Below are 24,753 nucleotides of genomic sequence, written 5' to 3'. Positions count from 1 at the left end.
TCTAACAAAGCATCTGCCAAATAACTAGAAAGTGGGCCAGGGTCTCACAATACACCCTGTTATCTTAGGGAAAAAAAAAATGAAAAAGCTCACCCGTCCCTAAAAATAATGGCCCTATAACAGGAATTTAATTGTCTAGATCATCGAATAAGTGAGACGGTGAAATATTCAGCTAATCACATCACAGAGGGAGCCGGCTATAAAAATACAATGTATATTTTTAGCTTTAAGGACTTTTATAGGGTCGGGAATATTTTTGTAAAATCGTAATAAATAACTACAGTAGTTAAATATAGAAATAAATTGATGTAATCAAATTAATAAATGCCAACTATTAAATAATAAAAATATATTAAATCATCCTTAAAAAATGAGTCAATAAAATAATAATAATTAAGAATAAATTATGACTTATACTCATGATAATTCATACTAAAAGAAAGGGGGGAATTATTATAAAGTGAATTAATAATGATAATAAAAGTATAAAAATTGATATACAACTACATGAAAAATAAATCAAAATAAAATTAAGATACTAAAACTATAATAATGAATATGTAAATAAATAAAAAATAAGAATGATAATAAAAGTGTAATCCTTAATATAAATAAATACTTAGAAAAATCATTATATAATATTATATACGGTAATTAAAATTACACAAATGTAAAAAATATACAAATAATAACTGAAATAAAATAATCAAATTACAGGTGAAATCGTGCTAGAGACTAATAAATAATAGGGGCGCTTAACCTCCATTTTAACTCACTTCACCACTTCTGTTCTCTTGGTGCTTCACAGATTTGGACAGTACAGCAAGAAATTTAATCAGGCAAAATTTAAAGGGCTATAATCACCTTTTTTTAAAAGTAGTTAACATATAAAGCTCTCTGTACTGAATAAACAGTCTAGCCTGTTATGCGTGTGTTATTTATTAAAAAGTTATAGCAGCTTAAAAGAACATTTTGTCTGTGTAAAGGGTTGCAAAGACTGTCTTGTCCCCCACAAACATCCCGGTAAACTAATGGTTAAGGTTTTACACTTGTTTGCTGCTATGTGTATACCTTGTAATACTGTATAGTGTAATATATGCCAATAGATATGTAGGGAAGTGTAGTTCCTTAATTAGGTCACAAGATGGGGGCATATGACACCTTAGTATTGTAAATAATTAACACAGGAGGAGTCTGCTGTAGGTAAGCTAGAAACATTTCCTGCTTGTAAGCAAAAGGGCCAGGGAGCCCATAGAGTCCGGTCAGACTATAGAGCCTGGGACAGCACAGGGACCCCGCAACATTTAAGTGAGAAGCCCAGCCATCCAGGTCCTTTGAGCCAGAAGGGCAGCAGTGATAGCAACAGAGGGAACAGAAACTGTAGCAATAGCCTCAGCAATACATAAATGCAGGTCGCTCCATAATGTGGCAGCTTACTAGATGGGCAGATACCCTCATATCTGGGGCGAAACAGACAAGGGAACATCTGAATGTAGTGAAGCAGACGGGACTATCTGGGTACCAACTGAAGAACACAGGGAAGAGCACAGGGAAAGTGAAGGATGTGAAGTGTGCAGAACATTGTGTTGATGCTGTAATTGATGTGGATGTGCTGCGATTGAAAACAAGTAAAGTTCTACTTTTAAAGTTGGAATTGGACTCTGTCTCTTTATGTGCCAGATCAAAGGAAGAAGTGTCTCTGGGTCTAAGGGAAACCTCTGAGAACTAGGCAAGTGAGACTTTATATATGTGATGCGGGTGGCCAGAGCGCGCTGAAGCAGACACCTATGCGGGCCAAGACTATGGCCCTGGCTGCAGCTCACATCTGTACCAGATTTCACTAAGGTTCTCGTAAATTTTTTGCTGCCACCAGTGATAAAAAGGGGAACTGCAAATGATAAAGGTAAAATTTAAAATAGAATATTTGATGGGAGATGTTCATACGTGTAATAGAGCATGGAAAAGCAGTGCTTTGGTAAGGGGTCCAAGTGAATTACCAGAACCCTGGGAATTAATGTAAAAAAAGTAAGGAGCTTCCTTGGTGTTAAGCATTGGGTTTCTTCCTCTCCTATTCAGTCTTGACCTCAGAGGGAGCTGCTAAGCAGAGACGTCGATCCTAGCATCTTGCTCAGGCTAGTGCTGTCAGGTTGGTTGCTGCTGCCACCTCTGTTTCAGCTATAGCAACCCGCACTAGCCAGCAGCGAGCAGTCCTGGGGACTAAGTCCTTTTTGCAGCCTACTGAGCATGCCCACGGGACGACCTCTTATTGGAGATCGGAGGTCACATGCTCAGGTCCTCAAGCAGCCCAGATTGGGCCATCAGGAAGGTCCCAGAAGGCTGCCGTTATAAAAGGATCACGCGGCCATCTGGCCATGCGTAAGTATAGACCATGTGGAGTGAGTGTTGTATGCACGTATGTATGTCTCAGGTGAATGACTCATTATGAAACCCCTACTCTTAGAATGCATGTGTTGTTCAGCCAGGCCAGTTGGTGCCTAGGCTGAGAGTGCATGTAAGAGGCTGAGTCAGGGACTAGCATCAGCGCCAAGTAGTGGCTTGCCAGTACACCACTGTGCACTTGGCCTGCACTTGACGCTAGCCAGCGCCTATTTAGTGGTGATCGCTGATGCAATGCCATGCACTTAGCTGGTCTAGAGGAACTCTGACCCTGTGTCCTTGGGGCAGAGTTCTGTGACTCTTCACTAGCGCTCACTTGCCAAACTCTGTGACCTTAACAGGCTACGGCATTTATATTCTGCGGTATTGCGGTTCTGTGAGGTAACTGAATCCGCCTCATTACACACCGGGTGATGTTAACCCGTGTGAGTTCTTCTATTATACCGCCATATAGCTTCCGCCATTACCGAGCAGCAGTTAACATCTCTGCACGGTGGACCCCGGGCTGCGAATGCACCTCATTACCACCTTATTATTATTTGGTGCGTTTCACTAGCCCATAACACATGGGGAGTTTTTTTAAATAAAAAAAATCCAAAATGACAATTTTTAGATGGAAAAAGAAAATTATGGTAAATTTATTCATATTTTCAATATGTTTGGAGAAGACATCTTAAGTTTTGAAAAGTAAAATCATTTCCTGATGCTAAAAAAAGGCCATTTTCACCTTGCCTGTTGTGTGTAGCATTTCTCCGCTTTACCTGCCACCTGAAAAAGCATCATTTATTCTCACCTTGCCCACATCTCCGTGACAACGTGATTTCACTTGTCACAACAACTCGAGACGACACCCGGGCCACCATTAATTAGACTAATTAGAGGCAAAGGACGCCGCCTAATTAATCAGTTTGGTTAAAATAAAATGTCCTCTTGTTCGTCAGCATTAGAAGTGTGATTGTTAATTGACAACGCTTCTTTTTAACCCCATGAATACTGAGACATGGTAGATGAATGAACCGCTGGGCCACCTGAACTTTGGTGCATAAGCCTCCCGTACCTAATAGATAGCTGTTAGATAAACAATTGCTTGGTCGCTATCTCTGCCAATTCCTCCATGCACAAGAGTGTCACATGCACCTGTGTTCCCAAGTCAAGAGTGGAAACCAGATAAACCATTGCTAGAGGTGAAACAATAGTGGTTTCAAACTGGAAATTACCATCAGGGTGTCACGGCACTGGCACCTGCTCCTGCTTACCTCTCTGCGCGCTCTGCCCGGCGCGCTCCTGCTTCTCAGCGCGCCCTCGCGCCCGGCCTCCGGCTCCCTCGACGTCGGGTGCGAGCACACAGCGCGCGGTCTCCTGGGTAATGTGACGTGCTAGCCCCGCCCCAACATGGCGGCGCCCACCGCTACATATGCCCGGCGCCTGCTCTGGTAAGACGCCTGATTATCTCATGCGGTGACGCTGTCTGCTGCGGTGCTCACTGTATCCTCAGGCCCCCTCTCATTCTCTGTCTGTGCTGTGTTAGTTTCTTGGTTCTCCCTAGTCCGCTGCCTGCTTGTTCTCAGTCTGCCTCTCCTGTACTCTGCCCTCCCAGTCTCCCTAGGGCTTTCCCCCTTTGTGCTGCTTCCTGCTCGCCCCTCTCCGTCTTGGTTGTCTGCCGTCTTACTCCTTGTTCATTGTTGTGCTTCTCTGCCTTTACAGCCTCCAGTCCTGTGCTCCCCTGGTTCTCCGGTCCTGTACCCCACTGGGTCCCTGCCCTGCCCGGTGCTCCGCTTATCGTCCACGTCTGTGCTTTCTGTCTATTGCCTCAGTCGTCCCTTTGGTTCCGGCAGTTGCGGCTCTATCCCCTGGAGGTCTGTCCCTAGCACTCCCTGTATAGGGGTGGTCCTCACCTGGGCACTCGCCTTCGGGGGCTCTGGAGTCGTGACCCAGAGGGTCCACTTTCAGGTGCATCATTATTTTTTCCTCTTCACCGTAACACAGGGTTATATTTGAGAAACAGAGCTGGCATCATAACTTGGGTTAAAACTGGTTATGGGCCTCAGGGCTATAGTTGAGGAACAGAGCTGGCAACATAACTATTGGCAACCACAGAAGAGGTAAAGAACTACAAGAGATGTGGTCCAGACAAGTCAAGAGTGGGATCTTGAAGACTGATGAACTGAAAAGACAACCAGGTGGACAAGTATGGAATAAAAATCTAAGAACATACTAGCTCAAAACCAAGAAGGAAGAACCGTAGGACAGCAGGCTAGAGTCAAGGTTAGTATCAATGAAGAAGGTCTGAGGTAGGCAAGTATTGAAAAACCCACCAATGGGGATATTGTCAAGCTGTGCTTGGATAACTAGCATTAACCTCCCATTCTATGATGTTATCAGATGGTGAAGATGCAACCATATCAGCTGGAGCATGTCACTAGTCATAACTTGGTCAGAGTCTGATAGCACCAATACTAAAGTTCTATGTTCCAGTGACCTGTAAAGGTCAAAATATAGAGAACCTGTGTTGGTGGTAAATAATATATACATCTATGCATAAAAAATTGACCATTTTTAACTTTGCTTCACTGTTCTTGTAAAGTTTCATTGCATCTGTCGCCATTTACAGCCACAGCTGCTTTCACAATTCACAATGGAAATAAAGTTCAGGTCCATCTTTCTGGCATGTGACCTGACAGCTTTAAAACTTGTGACTCTTATGTGATTTCCCACAATGCACAGCTCTTTGTTAAGATGAAACAAGCAAAATTCTGCTGTCGACACAAATAAAAAAGAAAATATCAAGTAACTTAGTCAGGCCCAAACGGAAAATTTTCAAAAAAAATTTGAGCAATTTACACTTTTTTTAAACATTTTTGTTAAATTTTGGAAAAAAATACTCAGGTTACCTATCCAGTCATAAAGCCTCATTGGATAGTCTAAAAGTAAGTACAGTCCTAGATACATAGTGATGAAAGGTAATGAGAGGCACTGCAAATTCTTTAATGGTAATTTACCGTGATGGATTTCTTGATGTATCGCTCCCGTGGAGAATCATAACCTGATAAGAGTAAACTGATATTTTTGTCATGTGTTCATAATTACAGATATAAAATGTAATCTACGTAAGGTCAAGCCGGTAACACTGCCTGTAGCATTGGTCATACTTGAGGAAAAGACAATGATCCTATAGACATATAGCGATAACCACAGCACCAACAAAGAGGGACATAGATGGACTTGCTGCAAATGCGATTAATTTTGATTCGGCACCAATGAAAAATCAGATCTTGCCCAACGTTTCGACCAGTTTATGGTCTTGATCAAAGACATCTCTGTGCGTAGTGGCCAGGTGTATGAGGTGTATACGGAGCTTGATGTGTCATGTAATCTAGTTGTTGAAGGAAAGAGAATACAACATGTAAAGAGATCATCCACCCAAATATGATGAAGGGCAGACGTTGTATGAGAATCCTCTGCACTGATAACATCTACTCCCAGGGCCTAATAAAACTGTTCTCAGGATCCTCTGATTCACCACAAAACCATCTCCAAATCTTGAATGACTCACACCCTGGAGGTGACTGTCACACCAGAGAATTCAGACCCGTTCCAGATATATCACTGAAGGTAAAAAATGAACTTGCGTAGATTATGGTGGAGCTTGACGGTGATCACTATCTAGTCATTCATAAGAGCAAAATGTTCAATCAGGAGTAGAGTTGAGCGAAACAGATCGGTCAGATTCAAAAGTCGTCGACTTTCGCCAAAGTCGGGTTTCTCCGAGCGAAACCTGACCATAGCGTGAAGTCGGTCATGCGGTCACCGACCCGAGCGCCAAAGTCGCGTTTCCCATAATGCTTTCAGGCACCTTTTTTCTGCCAATGAGCAAGGATGCACGCTGTGGGCAACGTGATGACATGGGCAGCGGCCACCACCATCTTAGAGAAGGGCATTGCAGTGATTGGCTTCCTTTGTGTGGCGTCACAGTGGCTATAAAAGTCCTGACCGCCGACCGCCATTTTACTTCTGCCGATCTTAGCATAGGGAGAGGTTGCTTCCGCTGTTTCTCAATAGGGAGGGTTTTAGGCAGAAAAGAAAACAGATAGGCAGGAAAGAAAAAGCATTCTGTGCTTCTGCTGATAGCAATTGTGCTGCACAGTTAGTTTTCAGTGACAGGGGAGGATTTTTTTGTGTGCAGCAGCGCTGGTTATTAGGCTGCCTAATAGCTGTATTGCTGTGTGCACACTGCTGTGCAGACTGCTTTTTACACAACACTCATACTTTTATTCTTTTTTTCTGCACAGTTACTGAGCGTTCATTTTTTCCCGCACCGTCTAGAGCTGTACGCTCCTCACACACTGCCGTGTACCGGCTGGTATCACGGACAAATACATGCTATCTGTGTGTGACTCCGGAAATAAATATACGGAGATTTACATTTTTCCATACACCGTATAGAGCTGTCCGCTTCTGATACAGTACTGTATATCTGCTGTTTGGATTGTGGTCAAATCCATACTGAGACAACGTCTGTGTGTGACTCCCGAAATAAATATACAGAGAATTACATTTTTCCATACACCGTATAGCGCTGTCCGCGTCAGATACAGTACCGTATATCTGCTGTTTGGATTACGGTCAAATCCATACTGAGACAGCGAGTGTGTGTGTGACTCCGGAAATAAATATACGGAGATTTACATTTTTCCATACACCGTATAGAGTTGTCCGCTTCTGATACAGTACTGTATATCTGCTGTTTGGATTACGGTCAAATCCATACTGAGACAGCGAGTGTGTGTGTGACTCCGGAAATAAATATACGGAGATTTACATTTTTCCATACACCGTATAGAGTTGTCCGCTTCTGATACAGTACTGTATATCTGCTGTTTGGATTACGGTCAAATCCATACTGAGACAGTGTGTGTGTGTGACTCAGGAAATAAATATACGGAGATTTACATTTCCCCCTACACCGTATTCAGCTGTCCGCTTCTGATGCAGTACCGTATATCTGCTGTTTGGATTACGGTCAAATCCATACTGAAACAGTGTGTGTGTGACTTCGGAATTAAATATAAGGAGATTTACATTTTTCCATACACCGTATAGAGCTGCCCACTTCTGATACAGTACCGTATATCTGCTGGTTGGATTACGGTCAAATACGTACTGGGAGAGCATCTGTGACTAAGGAAATATATACGGAGATTTAAATTTTTCACTACACCTTATACAGCTGTATGCTCCTCATATAGTACCATATATCTGCAGGTATTTTGGGTACATTTTCCCAAACATGAGGAAGTATGGTGGAAGAGGCTGCGGACTTGGGCGGGGGAGGCAGCTGTTACTGATGGTGGTCATGGTACATCTGCTGGTCATGCCAAAAGCACAATAGCAGCTAAGGCAGGAGATGTTGAGCCTGCGTCATCATCTGGCTCCAGAAGGCCTGTAAGGTTCCCTTTTCTGGGAGTAGGTAAACCGCTTTTAAAGCCGGAGCATCAGGAACAGGTTTTGGCTTATATTGCCGAAACAGCCTCCAGCTCTATCGCCTCCTCTTCTGAAATTTCAAAAACTGCAAGCACTGAGTCGTCAGTGCAGGCTTCTTGTCAGGAACAACACCTTTCCTTGTGTCCTTCACCCCCACCAAAAGTGAAGGATGCGGCAGGCCACACTTCAGATTACTCCATGGAGCTCTTTTCACATATCAAGTCAAATCCTGAATTCCCCAGTCCAAGATGAATCTGACATGGAGTGCACTGATGCACAGCCACTGCTAGATGATTCTGCTGGTACATTGACCCAGAGGACTATATTGCCCTCGCAGTCTACTGCGCCAGAATCTGACCCTGATGAAGCTCAGGTGCCCCATACCGCATACTATACCACCTTACACGGTGACACAGAGGAAGGTGCAGATGAAATTGAAGAGGAGGTGATGGATGACCAAGTTGTTGACCCGGATTGGCATCCATTGGGGGAAGAGGGTGCCGCTGGCAATAGCTCAGAAGAGGAGAAGGATCCGCAGCAGGCATCGTCATCGCAGCAACAGCGGTTATCTGGCAGGCCCGTAGCTGTCCAAAAATGTGGTAAAAAAACAAAAAGAGTTGCAGGACAGCTTGGCCAGATGGACACATTAGCACAGCGTGCAAGCCCTGAAAATTTATACCATAGTAGGAAGAGTGCAGTGTGGCACTTTTTTGACCAAAATCCTATTGATGAGGCAAAGGTTATCTGTAAGAAGTGCGGAAGGACCTTTAGCCGAGGGAAAAATCTCCAAAATTTGACTACCAGTTGCATGCTTAGACATTTAACCACCATGCACTTGCAAGCGTGGATGGACTACAAAACCTCAGGTAGCACATGTGCACCTGTTCCGACTTAAGGTAGCCAGCAACGCTCCATCGCTTCCCCTACTGTAAGCCCACCGGTAAGCACACCATCAGCAAGAAATGTTGAGGTGTCGTCGCAAGGCCAAAGCAGTCAGGGAATCACAATGTTTTTTCAACAAAAGACTGAATCTAGGCCATCACCACCACCACCATCACCAACCCCCTGTCAGTCCGTCAGGTCCACCGCTAGTTCCCCCATATGCACCTCTCAAGTCCAGCTCACCCTACCAGACACTCTGAGTAGGACAAGAAAGTACTCATCCTCTCATCCGCGTACACTGACTTTGAACGCCTACATTGCCAAACTGATCTCATTAGAGATGATTCCCTTTTGGTTGAAAGCGAAGTGTTCCGAGAGCTCATGGCCTATGCTGTCCCGCGCTATGACCTACCCAGTCGGCACTTCTTTTCTAGAAAAGCCATCCCTGCCCTCCACCTGCATGTGAAAGACTGCATAGTCTATACACTCAAACAGTGAGTGGAAAGGTGCACCTCACAACAGATGCATGGGCCAGTAGGCATGTCTAGGGCCGTTACGTGTCCATCACTGCGCACTGGGTTAATGTGGTGGATCCAGGGTCCACAGGGGACAGCGACGGTGGGACAGTACTGCCTAGCCCACGGTATAGGAAACAGTTGGCTGAAGGCGTTTGACCCTCCTCCTCTAGAAGCGAAAGCTCATCGACAGAGCGCAGTCGCACGAGCACTCCATCTGCAGCTGCCAGTGTTGCACACGAGGTGTCCCACTATCGAACAGCTAGTGGTAAGCGTCAGCAGGCTGTTTTAAAGATGATGTCTTTGGGCGACAACAGACACACCACGAAGGTACTGGCCGACTACTTGCAGCGAGAAACTGAGTCATGGCTGGGCAGTCTACATCTTGAGCCAGGAAAGGTAGTCAGTGTTAACGGCCATAATTTTGTGGCGGCCATAGCCCTTGCAAAACTCAGACACATACCTTGCCTGGCTCACACCTTCAACCTGGTTGTGCAGTGCTTCCTAAATAATTTTCCAGAGCCAACAGCCCTGCTCCATAAGGTGCGAAGACTGTGCTCGCACATCAGTCGCTCGCCCGTAGTCTCCAGTCGTATGCAGAGGCTGCAGCGATCATTCCACCTCCCCAAGCATCGCCTAATCATAGACGTTGCAACAAGGTGGAACTCCACCATGCACATGGTTGAGAGGCTGTGCGAACAGAGGCAGGCTGTAATGCATTTGTGGGAGGATACACGGGCAGGCAGTTTGAGGGCAGACATGGAGTTGTCAGGTGTGCAGTGGTCAAAGCTGAAAGACCTCTGTAAAGTCCTTCAGTGTTTTGAAGAATGCACACAGCTGGTAAGCGCAGACGATGCCATCATAAGCATGAGCATCCCACTTATGCGTCTGCTCATGCAAACTTTGACGCACATTAAGGATCAGGCGTCTGCAGCGGAGGAGGAAGAGGAAGAGGAGGGAAGCCTTGATGACAGTCAGCCATTGTCTGCTCAGGGAACTGTCCTGGATGAGGTGGAGGAAGAAGAGGAAGAGGAGGAGGAGGAGGATTATTTTGGGGAGGAGAATGCTTCTCGGGGGCAAGAGAAAATGTTGGCTTGCCAAGGTCAGGTACAGGGTTTGTGCGTGTCTGGAGGGATGTGGATTTGGCAGAAAGTGCTCCTCCACCCACCACTGTCAGTGCATCATTGACACCTGGAACATTGGCCCACATATGTGATTATCTCTTGCGGATCCTAAAAAGGGACCTCTGCATTGTCAAAATTATGAAGGATGACGACTACTGGTTGGCCAGTATCCTCGATCCATGTTATAAAGGCAAATTACAGAACATCATGCCACAGGAGAGCGTAGAGCTAATATTGGCGAACAAATAAGCAACTCTGGCAACCCGTTTGTTAGAGGCATTCCCAGCACACAGCAGCGGTGCAGGTTCTACCACGAGCCGTACTGGGCCAAATGGAAGAGGTGTTCGTGGTGCACACAGCCGAACTGGCGTTGGAGACAGGGGTTTCATGAACATGTTGTGGACTGATTTCTCGAGGACCGCTCACACGACTGTTAATACTGAATCGATTGCAACAGACAGGAGACAACAGTTGTCAACTATGGTTCAAAATTACCTCTCCTCCCCTATCGATGTTCTCCCTTACAGTTCATTCCCCTTTGACTACTGGGCCTCTAAACTGGACACCAGGCCTGAATTGGCACAATATGCCTTACAGGAGCTCGCTTGCCCTGCTGTTAGTGTGCTATCAGAAAGTCTTCAATACTGCTGGATCAATCCTGACAGAAAGAAGGACCCGGCTGTCGACCCAAAATGTTGGTGATCTGACCTTCATTAAAATGAACCATGCCTGGGTTTCAAAGAATTTTGTACCACCTTCCCCTGATGACACATAGGTTGCCAGCAAAATGGTTCGCTTTGTCCTCCTCTTCCTCCGACTCTGCAATTCCTCCATTTGCAGCTGCTGAAAGTCCAGCCTACACCTCAACATATGCCAGTTTTTCCACCTCTGGGCTGTCCCCCGCCCAGGGCCGGCATCAGCACCTGGCGCACCCAGGCAACTGCTGAGACCCTGAGCAGGTGGGGGGGCCCACTCGTGGGCGACTGCACTGGCAGGGCCCCTCACAGTACGCAAAAGTCTCTGATGGTAGGGGGGCCCACTCGCCGTCACAGACACCGTTGTACTATGAGGGGCCCTGTGCCACTGCCGTTGCCCACGAGTGCCCCCCCCTACCTGCTCTGAGCAGGCACTATTCAGTACTGGGTATATTCATTAATAATGTGGAGAAACAGACGTCTGGGAAGCAGCAGCTACTGAGGATGAAAGGACACCATTCATGTAAGAAATCACCAGACCCACGGGTTTGACACCTTGGGTTATACAGGGACCGGTAGATCCAATGATTGATGTGGGTGTCCAGAAATTTGTACTGTAATATATTCAGGAAACTATCCTGTATTGTTTGTGACAGGCATGAATGTCCACAACTGAGTGCTGTGATTCTCCAAATGGTCTGTCCTGCCCAGGGAGGCAAGTGTGTCACAGGGAGAGTGAACGCGCTGTTCAGGAGAAGCACTGAGGGTGCAGAGGAATAGCAGCACATGCGTCCAGCCACAGACCAAGCGCTATTCCTCTGCACCCTCAGTGCCCAGTACTGAATAGTGCCTACTTATGACAGCGGTTCTTTAATAATAATATATGGAATTTTCCATTACAGTTCCTCTTAGTTAAAACCAACTGTGAAAAAATTCTGTTTCTGATGAAGGTCAATTTTATGACCGAAAACGTTTAAAGAAGTAAAAGAAGTATATTTAACTGGATGCCTTTTACAATAAAGGAACTGTCAAATCAATTTTTCTTTTGAGTGCCAAGTTTTTGTACTACATTGTTAGTTGGCTGGATACCCGACTTGTGCACTTCCCTCCATCCACACTGAGTGCTGTGTTTTTTCTATTTAACAAGGGGGCCATGTCATTATTTTTTCTTCTTTTAGACCTTTACTGGTATGCCACGCTGTGGAGTATTTCGATGCATGTGATGGAGCATTGTCCTGCATGAAAATCATGTTTTTCTTGAACGATACCGACTTCTTCCTGTACCACTGGTTGAAGAAGGTGTCTTCCAGAAACTGGCAGTAGGTCTGGGAGTTGAGCTTCACTCCATCCTCAACCCGAAAAGGTCCCACAAGTTCATCTTTGATGATACCAGCCCATACCAGTACCCCACCTCCACCTTGCTGGCGTCTGAGTCAGAGTGGAGCTCTCTAGCCTTTACTGATCCAGCCTCGGGCCCATCCATCTGGCCCAGCAAGAGTCACTCTCATTTCATCAGTCCATAAAACCTTACAAAAATCTGTCTAAACATATTTCTTGGCCCAGTCTTGATGTTTTATCTTATGTTTATTGTTCAAAGGTGGTCGTTTTCCAGCCTTCCTTACCTTGGCCATGTCCCTGAGTATGGCACACCTTGTGCTTTTTGATACTCCAGTAACGTTGCAGCTCTGAAATATGGCAAAACTGGTGTCAAATGGCATCTTGGCAGCTTCACGCTTGATTTTGCTCAATTCATGGGCAGTTATTTTGAGCCTTTTTTTATCAACACGCTTTTTGCGACCCTGTTGGCTATTTGCTATGAAACGCTTGATTGTTCAGTGATCACGCTTCAAAAATTTGGCATTTTAAAGACTGCTGCATCCCTCTGGAAGACATCTCACGATTTTTGACTTTTCAGAGTCCGTCAAATCTTTCTTCTGACCCATTTTGCCAAAGGAAAGGAAGTTGCCTAATAATTAAGCACACCTTATATAGGGTGTTGATGTCATTAGACCACACCCCTCCTCATTACAGAGATGCAAATCACCTGATTTACATAATTGGCAGTTGGCTTTCAAGCCTATACAGCTTGGAGTAGGACAACATGTATGAAAAGGATGATGTGATGAAAATGCTCATTTGCCTTATAATTCTGCACACAGTGTATAGGCCCATCATACACTGGAGCATCATCCATGGGGCCCATCATATACTGCAGCATCATATGGGGCCCATTAAATATGGAGCATTATATAGGCCCATCATACAATGGAGCATCATCCATGGGACCCATCATATACTGGAGCATCATATGGGGCCCATCATATACTAGAGCATCATATGGGGCCCATTATATATGGAGCATTATATAGGCCCATCATACAATGGAGCATCATCCATGGGGCCCATCATATACTGGAGCATCATATGGGGCTCATTATTTATGGGGCATCATATAGGGTATGGAGCATTATATGGAGCACATATGGGGCCTATTCTGTATGGAGCATTTTCCAGATAGTCGGCCGATTTCGTTCGACTCAACTTTTGAGAAAGTCGGGTTTCATGAAACCCGACTCGACCCTAAAAAAGGCAAAGTCGCTCCTCTCTAATCAGGAGCAGTCATGCCCAGTTTTTGAAGGGACCAAAAAATCCTGTGGTGTTATTACATTGCTGCAGTCTCTTGAGCTTAAAGAGGGGCAAAAGGTCACTTTCGCTCATATGGGATCATCATTACTATTGGCCCTGTTGGAGATTTTGGGGCCAACGAGCTTCAAGTTACGCCATTGCACAAACTCTACTACTACCAGAGGAGTGACTTAAAGCCCATCTGTCCTCTTTAAAACCTCCGTAACAGGGTCCCCTCCTACTAGGGAACCATATCCTGGGTACAACTTCTAACTCTTCACCTTGCATAGATACAACCTTTGAGGGTTGTCTGGAAAGTATTGTATCTGTACAGGTCCATATGGGCCCAATGGCGTAAAAGAAAGAGGTTACTCTAAACTGGTGGCCTCTTTTATCTAGACCCTTGCCATCTGATAACTTTCATTGCTCCACTGTACCTATAGAGCAAAGAGCACTGTCATGTCTTCCTCCATGGTATCTTTCTTATCTCACCCAATAGTGGTAGCATCTAAGTATATTGCCAACATTACCCATAATATTGGTACTCCTAGTGAGGAATTTTTAGATATGTTATTCTGATAGCTGCACCCTAATTTAACATAATAGGGATTTTTGGAGTGTAATGTCTTGCCTTGTATGGGAATGTGGCACTTAGTGAGCACAAAAGCCAAGAGAAAACCTATAATTTGGGGCCAAGTTTCAGAATTTAAGAACAGAAACAAAAGTGATCTTTGTCCCTGGTGCGAGCTGAGCGACCATAACGAGTGGTTTCTCACCTGTGGTAAGTGGGTGGGATGGGTAATTATCACCTTTAGACAGGTCCTGCGCTAATCCCACAGATTAAGTGGACAGAACGTACACAGCTCCTGTGTGATATAAAGGACAGGTGGATAGAGGTCACACCCTGAGCAGAAACCTTAATTACACAAGTGACAGTTTCCCTCTCTTTCAGCATTGTGCCCTTTAATAATGAGATTAATGGTTTCTTATGGGCAGGGAGCAGGTGAATTGCAGAAGAGTCAGGGTGGTCACCTACATCCCCCATAATGAGCAACTTATAAATTGAGTCAAAAGTCCAAAAGGTCATATTGATATTTTTTATTTCAATTTCTTAAGATCTATTGTCACTTTCATTGGAGGAAATATGATTGTTTACATGTAATATTCATAAAATAATCAAACACTTGGTAGAAATGTACTATAACTTTCATTTGCTGCATTCTCCTTTTGTCCTATTGTACCAGTCCTTCTTGCCACTCTCTTTCTTTTGTCGTACTCTTCATTTTGTTGCACTTTCTGTATTATTTTATCATGTTGCACTCTTCTAATTTGTGCTCTTACTTTTGTTTTTTCTCTTTCTTCCATCGCACTCTTTTTGCCATACTCCTGTCTTGCCACATTCTTCATTGTGTTGCACTCCTTTTCAACCTTATTGAAGTCATGTCCTCATTTTCCTTCTGTACTACTTTTTCTTTCGTTTTGTTCTTTTTTCTGCTCTTTGTGTTCTTTCTTTTCAATCACACTCTTTCTTATAGTTTGCTGCTCTTTGCTTTGCTTTTTTGTCACACTCTTTTGCTTTGCTGCACTCCTGATTTTGTTGCACTCTTTTTCTGTATTCTTATATTCCCTTTTTGTCACACCATTTAGGCTGAGTTCACACGTGGCGTTTTTTTCGCGTTTCCGCGGCGGTTTTAACCGCGCGATTTTGCCGCGAAAACGCGAAAAATAAGCATCCCATGCATTCCTATGGGATTCCGCAATGCTGTGTTAATGCTGCGGTTTTTACCGCGGCGGAATCGCTTCGCGGTAAAAACCGCAGCATGCTCATTAATTTGCGGAATCGCGGCGATCCCGCACCCATAGGAATGCATTGTTCCGCTTACTTCCCGCATGTGGCTGTGCACACCATGCGGAAAGTAAGCAGAACATTTGCGGATGGTACCCACGGTCCGGAGGAGAGGAGACTGTCCTCCAGGCTTTGGGTACCATATCCCTGTAAAAAATAGAATTTAAAAATAAAAAATATTGTTATTCTCACCCTCCGACGTCCCGCGCAGTCTTCCCGCTTCTCTTCACGCTTTCGTTCCCAGTAATCCTTTGCGAAAATGCCCGCGATGGCGTCCGTTCTCGCGGGATCGCGAAGTCTCGCGGTCATTCACGCGACGTCATCGTGAATTACCGCGAGACGTCGCGATCCCGCGAGAACGTACGTCATCGAGGGCATTTTCGCAAAGGATTACTGGGAACGGCTTCGTGGGACGTCGGAAGGTAAGAATAACACCATTTTTTACATACTATCTTTTACTACTGATGCTGCATAGGCGGCCTCAGTAGTAAAAAGTTGGTCACACTCATCAAACACTGTGTTTGACGAGTGTGACCAACCTGTCAATCAGTTCTCTAAGCGATGCTATAGATCGCTTGGAAAACGCTAGCATTTTGCAAGCTAAATACGCTTGCAAAATGCTAGTTTTTCCGCGGGAAAATCGCGGGAATTTAAAATGCGATTTTCCCGTGGACTGGAATTCCGGAATTCTCGCGGTAATTTCCGCGAGAGTTCCGGTACGTGTGCACTTAGCCTCATTCTGTCACATATTTCTTTTTCTTACGTTCTTTTCTTTTGCCTTTTTGTGCTCATATTTTCTTCTTGCCTTTTTTCCTGATAGAAAAGTGCGACCTATCACATTCTTAACTGATCACACTCTTTTTTTCTGTCATGTTGAGCTCTTCCTTTTGTCATTGTTTTCCTTCTGTTGCAGTGTTTATGTTGTCTTTCTTCTGCCACAACGCACTCTTCCTTTAGTCGCCTCTTTTTCTTCTGCCTCCTTGCGCTTTCTTTTTTCGTGCTCTTACTATACTTTTGTTTTGTCTCTCACTTCCATCACACTGTCCTTTTTGTCTTACTTTTCAGTCGTGTTACACTTTTCATGTTGTTTCACTTTTTTCTGTCTTGTTGCGCTTTTACTTACGTCATGCTTGTTATTTTTTTCTTTTTTAAAGCTTTCTTCTGTTTTTTTCCTCTAACTTGCTTTTCACTCTTCTTTAATCACGCTCTTTGTTCTGTCTTGTCTCACACTGCTTTGTTTTGTCGCGATCATTCTAATATCAGCTTGTTTTTCATACTTTTTCTTCTGTTTTGTCAAACTCATCTATTGCAATCATTTTTTGGTCACACTTATTTTCTGTCTTGTTCTGCTCTTCATTTTCTGATTCCTTTCATTCTGTAGTGCTATTTATTTTGTCTTTCGTCTGTCTCCTCTTGCTTTCCCTTTTGTTGCACTTTTTCTTCTGTTTTGTCTCACTCTTCCATCTAATTCTTCTCTTAGCACACCCTTTCTTCTCCACCATTATTTTATTGCTCTCTTTTTCCATTTTTTTGCACTCTTCCTTATGTCTTACATATTTTTCAGTTGCACTTTTATTTTTGTTCTGTTCTTTCTTCTGCATCCTTGCGCTCTTCTTTTACTCACACGCGTTTTTCTATCTTGTCACATCACAGTTTTTTTTTCGCTCTTTTTCCCCATCTTGTCTCTCTTCCTCAGGTCTTACTTTTGCTGCACTCCTCCAGTTTCACTCACAGTTCCTTTTGTCGTGCTCTACTTTCTTTCTAGCTTTTGCACTTTGATGATGACACAATAGATGATTAGATAATCTGCAGATATAATTTTCCCTCTGTTTTTCATAAGGACAATATCTTATTAGCATAAGAGACAGGAAGAGTTGTGAAATGTTCTGATTATGTAACAATCCCAGGTGAGCACGTTGATCACATCCTCTTGAGTCTACCTGAGCACAGGGTTTTAATTATTTTAATGGGAATTGTGAAATTAAGGGTTCGCTCACCCTGGCGAGTTGTATCCGAAGATATCATGCGTGAGAATCGGATGCTATATGCAAATGACCCTCGGCTCAAACTCTGCTGCAATCGTCAGCCAAGCGTCCTTTTACTGTGCTCCGATCCTCTCGCATGCAAGAATCGAATCACAGGTATGGAGGAGAAAGAGAACTCAAATTTCTCCATCTTCTCCATTCTGTGAGTCGGAGTATATATGACTGCACTCGGATGTCATCCAAGTGCAGTCCGATATTTTGCACGCACCCATAGTCTTGCACGGATGCGCTCCATCTCATATACACTGCCAGTTGCAGCATGCAGATATTTTTTTCTCCATTGGTGTAATAAAATAAATGCTAATCGGCACTGCCCCATAGTATAACATTGGAGTGAGTGCTATCCAATGAAACATTGGATAGTACTCGGCCATGTTATATGCTGGCTACTCGCCAGTGTGAGCGAGCCCTAATTTTTCACGCTGAGCACTGGCTAGATGCCGGATATTAAAGGAGGAACAGTTTACGCTGTCAATTATTCCCAAACTGAGCAAAAAGAAAAGTTTTACTATGAAACAAGTCAAAATAAGATCACATGGTGGACATTTAAGCTGAAACTATATCTGATCACAGACATGACTAAAGGGTGCACTTGCATCTGATCACATGATTGATAAGCACACGTTTATCAAATCACATGACTTGAAGCTTATAAATTGTCAAATAATTAGTGCACACTTGTATCAGATCACATAATGTGTACACTTGTATCCGATCACAGTTTTTACATGCATGCTTGTATCTGATCACATCAAGCACACACTTGTATCCGATCACAGTTTTTACATGCATGCTTGTATCTGATCACATCAAGCACACACTTGTATCCGATCACAGTTTTTACATGCATGCTTGTATCTGATCACATCAAGCACACACTTGTATCTGATCACAGTTTTTACATGTATGCTTGTATCCGATCCCATAAAGTGCACACTTGTATCCGATCACAGTTTTTATATGCAAGCTTGTATCTGATCACATCAAGCACACACTTGTATCCGATCACAGTTTTTACATGCATGCTTGTATCCGATCCCTTAAAGTGCACACTTGTATCTGATCAGTTTGTACATGCACTCGTGCATCTGATCACATAACGTGCACACTTGTATCTGATCTCATAAATGACACACTTGTAATCAATCACATAACGTGCATACTTGTATCTCATCAAAGTTTGTACAGGCACACTTGAATCCGATCACACATTTGTTTCCGATCACAAAACGTGCACACTTGTATCTGATCACAGTTTTTACATGCATGCTTGTATCCGATCACATAACGTGCACACTTGTATCCAATCACAGTTTTTACATGCACACTTGCATCCGATCATATAACGTGCAAACTTGCATCTGATAACATTTAGTGCAAACTTGTATCTGATCACAGGTTGTACATGCACACTTGAATCTGATCACATAACATGCACACTTGTATCCAATCATATAATGTGCACACTTGTATCCGATCACATAACGTGCACACTTGTATCCAATCACAGTTTTTACATGCACACTTGCATCCGATCATATAACGTGCAAACTTGCATCTGATAACATTTAGTGCAAACTTGTATCTGATCACAGGTTGTACATGCACACTTGTATCTGATCACATAACATGCACACTTGTATCCAATCATATAATGTGCACACTTGTATCCGATCACATAACATGCACACTAGTATCCGATCACATAACGTGCACACATGTATCTGATCACAGTTTGTACATGCACACTTGTATCTGATCACATAATGTGCACACATGTATCTGATCAGTTTGTACATGCACACTTGTATCTGATCACATAACATGCACACTTGTATCCAATCATATAATGTACACACTTGCATCTAATATCATAAAGTGCACACTTGTATCCAAACACAGTTTGTATATGCACGCTTGTATCTGATCACACAAAGTGCACACTTGTATCTGTTAACAGTTTGTACATTCACACTTGTATCTGATCACATAACATGCACACTTGTATCCAATCATATAATGTGCACACTTGTATCCGATCACATAACGTGCACACATGTATCTGATCACAGTTTGTACATGCACACTTGTATCTGATCACATAAAGTGCACACTTGTATCTGTTCACAGTTTGTACATGCACACTTGTATCTGATCACATAAAGTGCACACTTGTATCTGTTCACAGTTTGTACATGCACACTTGTATCTGATCACATAAAGTGCACACTTGTATCTGATCACAGTTTGTACATGCACACTTGTATCTGATCACATAAAGTGCACACTTGTATCTGTTCACAGTTTGTACATGCACACTTGTATCTGATCACATAACATGCACACTTGTATCCAATCATATAATGTGCACACTTGTATCCGATCACATAACATGCACACTAGTATCCGATCACATAACGTGCACACTTGTATCTGATCACATAACATGCACACTTGTATCTGATCACATAACATGCTCACTTGTATCCAATCATATAATGTGCACACTTGCATCTAATATCATAAAGCGCACACTTGTATCCAATCACAGTTTGTATATGCACGCTTGTATCTGATCACACAAAGTAGGAGCTTGTCTCTGATCACACTGAAGGGTATGACTGTCTCTGATGATCACAAGTTTAAAATGTATATGCTCATATCTGATCACATAGTTAAAGCACACGCTTCGACCATCTGATCGGCTATTCTTGTATTTGCTCACATGAATAAATTTGCACACTTGTATGTGACCAAACATCTGAAGGGCAAGTTGATATCAGATCTCTGTTACATAGTTGAAAGAGCAAGGTCCGCAGCAGCACAGAGTATTTCAGCAGCGGGTACCACGCTCTCCTAACAGTGCGCTCACACAATATGACAATAAGAAGAGGAGATGCCATATCACTATGACTGCAAGCATCTGGTTCTCATCTGTCTTTATGACTCTCCTCCTGATGCCCATTATGGGGACATTTGAAAGCCATTACCCGGAGAGATGTTTAGGAAGGGATGGAGAATAGTGGGAGAAGGAGCGCCAGAGTGCGTGACATCCATGTTAATTGGTCAGCAGAATGTATCGGCGGATCTTTAAGGGGGTAATTAACGTGTTTTGATGAGAGGGCAATGCTTTTCTTTATAATTGCTGAAATGTCTATGAAACATTTGAGCCAGATGCCAAACTGTCAAGTAAAGGCTGAGTGCGTGACCGTCGGGGGACAGAAAGGCGTCAAATAAAAGAAAAAGACATGAACCGGTCACCGCCAAATATAAAATAATTCATTTACTTGTGTCAGGGTAGAAAAAGCCTCGCCCAAGCCTGTAATATAACCCCCACGTCCGAAAGCCATGTGCAAAAATTCTTGCAGAATGGAAAGTCCTGAAACTTTCCTATAAACTTTGGCCCTGATTCATGACCTCCTTATTCTTTACTGTAGTTTTTTCTGTCCTGATTTTCTGCTTTTCTTGGTTTATTTTGCATAAAAAATTCATTGAAACGGCACAGGATGTTTCATGACTTTGGGTCAAATAAAACATTTTTTTTTTCGTTGCCACATTTTCTTTATCTTTTTAATAAGCTTTAAAATGTTGACTGTAAGGCTATGTGCCTACGTTGCAGAAATGCTGCAGAAATTTCCACAACTCCCGCCGCGGGTAAAACGCATGTGAATTCACATGCGTTTTCCCGAGAAATCGCTTGGAAATGTGATTGACAGGGTGGTCACACTCGTCAAGCATAGTGCTTGACAAGTGCGACCAACATTTTACTATTGATACTGCCTATGCAGCATCAGTAGTAAAAGATAGGATGTTAAAAATAATAAAAAGAATAAAAAAATTGCTATTATCACCTTCCGACAGCCCTCGACCCTGAGCAGCGCTCCCGGCATCTTCCGGTCCCAGTAATGCTTTGCACGAAGGACCTGAGATGACGTCACGCGTGCGAGACCACGACGTCATCGCGGTCATTTGCGCAAAACATTACTGGGACTGGAAGATGCCAGGAGTGTGGTGAGAGGCGGGAAGGACTTCTGGGGCCACCGGAGGGTGAGTATATCTCTATTTTTTATTTTAATTCTATTTTGTACAGGATTATGGTACCCAGGACCTGGAGGAGAGTCTCCTCTCCTGACCCTGAGTACCATCCCCACATGATCCGCTCACTTTACACATGGTGGGCATAGCCACATGCGTAAACTGAGCATTTCAATGCAATCCTATGGGTGTGGAATCGCCGCGATTCCGCAAAAAGAATGAGCCTGCTGCGTATTTTTCCGCTATGCAATTCCACAGCGGAAAAGTCCACAGCATTAGCACAGCATTGCGGAATCCCATAGGATGCGGCTTTTTGCGTTCAGATATAAAAAAGCATCATGTATAACTAGAGATGATGGTATGTAATAAGGGATGGTGTTATACATAAAAAAGAGGAAACTATGTAACTAAGGATGGTGTTATACGTAATAAGTGAGTACACTATATACTAAGGGACTGTGTTAGACATAATAAGTGAGTACACTATATACGTACTAAGGGACTGTGCTATACATAAGTGAGTACACTATATACTAATGGACTGTGCTAAACATAACAAGTGAATACACTATATACTGAGGGATGGCACTATACATATTAAGCGAGTACACTATGAACTAAGGGACTGTGCTATACATAATAAGTGAGTACACTATATACTAAGGGACTGTGCTATGTATAATAAACGAGTACAGTTTATACTAAGGGACTGTATTAGACATAATAAGCGATAACAACATCTTCCTCCACCTCCCCTGTTCCTAAATCCATTATAAATCCCCTTTCCTCCCTTCCAATTCCCCCACACCCCTCTTTGTCCTCCTCCAATCGCATTCCATTATTGTCCTCTCCCCCACCCTCATCATTGCCCTCTTCACCACCTCCATCATTGTGTTCTCCCCCACCATCACCTTATTGCCCATTCCACCACCTCCATCATTGGCTTCTCCCTTACCACACCATCACTGCCCATTCCACCATCATTGCCCTTTCCACCACCACCATCTTTGTCTTTCCCCCACCACTCCATCATTGCCCAATCCACCACCTCCATCATTTCCTTCTCCCCCTCGACCCCCATTATTGCCCTTTCCACCACATCATTGTCCTTCCACCATCACCATCATTGCCTTTTCCCCTCCACCCCTTCATTACTTTCTCCCCCACCATCCCATCATTGCTCTTTCCACCACCTCCATCATTGCTTTATCCCACAACAACTCCATCATTGCCCTTTCCACCACCTCTATCATTGACTTCTCCCCCACTGCATCCATGATTGCCCTTTCCACCACCTCCATCATTGCCTTCTCCCCCACCACCTCCATCATTGCCTCCTTCCCCACCAGCCCCATCATTGTCCTTTCCACTGCCACCATTATAGCCTTCTCCCACACCACCCCATTATTGCCCATCCACCACCTCCATCATTTCCTCCTCCTCACCATTCCCATCATTGCCCTTTCCACCACCATCATAATTGCCTTTTTCCCACCACCCCATCACTGCTTTCTCCCACACCACCCCATCATTGTCTTTTCCACCACCTCCATCATAGCTTTCTCCCCCACCATCCCCATAATTTTCCCTCTCCATCACCCCATCATTGCCTTCTCCCCCACCACCCCATCATTGTCCTTTCCACTGCCACAATCATTGCCTTCTCCCAACCACCCCATTATTGATCTTTCGTTCGACCACCATCATTGTAGTTTCCACCACCTCCATTATTGTCTTCCTCCACCATCATCATTGCTCATTCCACCACCTCCATCATTTCCTCCTCCCCACCACCCCTATTATTGCCTTTTCCACCACTCCATCATTGCCTTCTCCCCATGACCGCATCATTGCCCTCTCCTCCACCTACACACAGAGACACACACAACACCATTCACCTCTCTGCACATTCCCACGCAGCGCTACACAAGCACACACACACACACACACATCACCACCACTCATTTGTACACACAGCACCTCTCCCCAGTCAGCATGCTCTCCTGCAGCTGGCAGCTTCTTCTCACCGGCACGGCGGCAGCGGCGCTGAATGATGATGTCATCCAGCCATGCTGCTGACTGCTGTGTGAGACAGGAAGAGCGGGCATTTAGCAGGATGGATCACTGCAGCTTCACTCCACTGCCATTTTGTCTTGCAGGCAGCGGAGCTGCAGGGATCTCTCTCTGCCCGCCGCACATGAGGGCAATCCTGCCAGGCCCCCCCCCAGAGCCTCGGGGCCAGATAAACAGGCCGGATTGCCCTCATTATTAGCCACCCTGAAGGGGCCCCCTTCCACCTCCGGACCCCGTGCGGCACCCGCACTGAAAGCCCTGCTGCCGGAAGGAAATTAACTTTATTCCTCTTGGCAGAATTAGTTAACTATCGGACATGTCTCCATGATTTTTTGAGGACCACTCAGTCCGCAAAGTTACACAAACATGTGAACAGTCCCATAGACTATACTAGGTACAAGTGCTATGCATGAAAGCCATGGATAGAACTCATAAGAAAAACTGACAACTGAATGAGGCCTTAGAGGAAATCTGTCAACAGGATTTTGCCATTTAATCTGAGAGCAGCATAATGTAGGGGCAGAGACCCCAATTCCAAAATGTGTCACTTGTTAGTTTCAATACAATCAATGTTTTATTAGCAGGAGATATCACTGCCTGACTAGGTGTAACTCCGCCCCTACCACTGATTGGCAGCTTGCTGACAATGTACACAGGAAGTCGCCAATCAGTTTTGTGGGTAGGGTTATATACAGCTCAGCATTTGAGCTCTGCTAGATCTGCAGCAGAAAAAACTGCACCAAGAAATCCAGTAAGTGATACATCGCTGTAATCAGGGTCTCTGCCCCTATATTATGGTGCTCTCAGATTACACAGCAGAAACCTGCTGACAGATGTTTACATTCAAAAGTAAACTTTGTCCTGCTCACAGAGCTGCAGTTTGTTTCACTGTATCCGATGAAGTAAGAGCCATGTAGCCAGGACAGGAGAGAGATTATCAGTGTTTGATTATTAAAAAGGTTTTCCACTACCTTAGGATTGAAGACTTATCCATAGCATAGGTCATTTATAACTAATCGGTAGGGGTCTGACACC

The sequence above is a fragment of the Dendrobates tinctorius genome, unplaced genomic scaffold (genome assembly GCF_039654945.1).
Source record: "Dendrobates tinctorius isolate UK_male_01 unplaced genomic scaffold, ASM3965494v1 ptg000065l, whole genome shotgun sequence".
In the NCBI taxonomy this organism is placed as follows: Eukaryota; Metazoa; Chordata; class Amphibia; order Anura; family Dendrobatidae; genus Dendrobates; species Dendrobates tinctorius.
The sequence above is the reverse complement of the archived record's forward strand: the minus strand, read 5'-3'. Positions refer to the sequence as shown.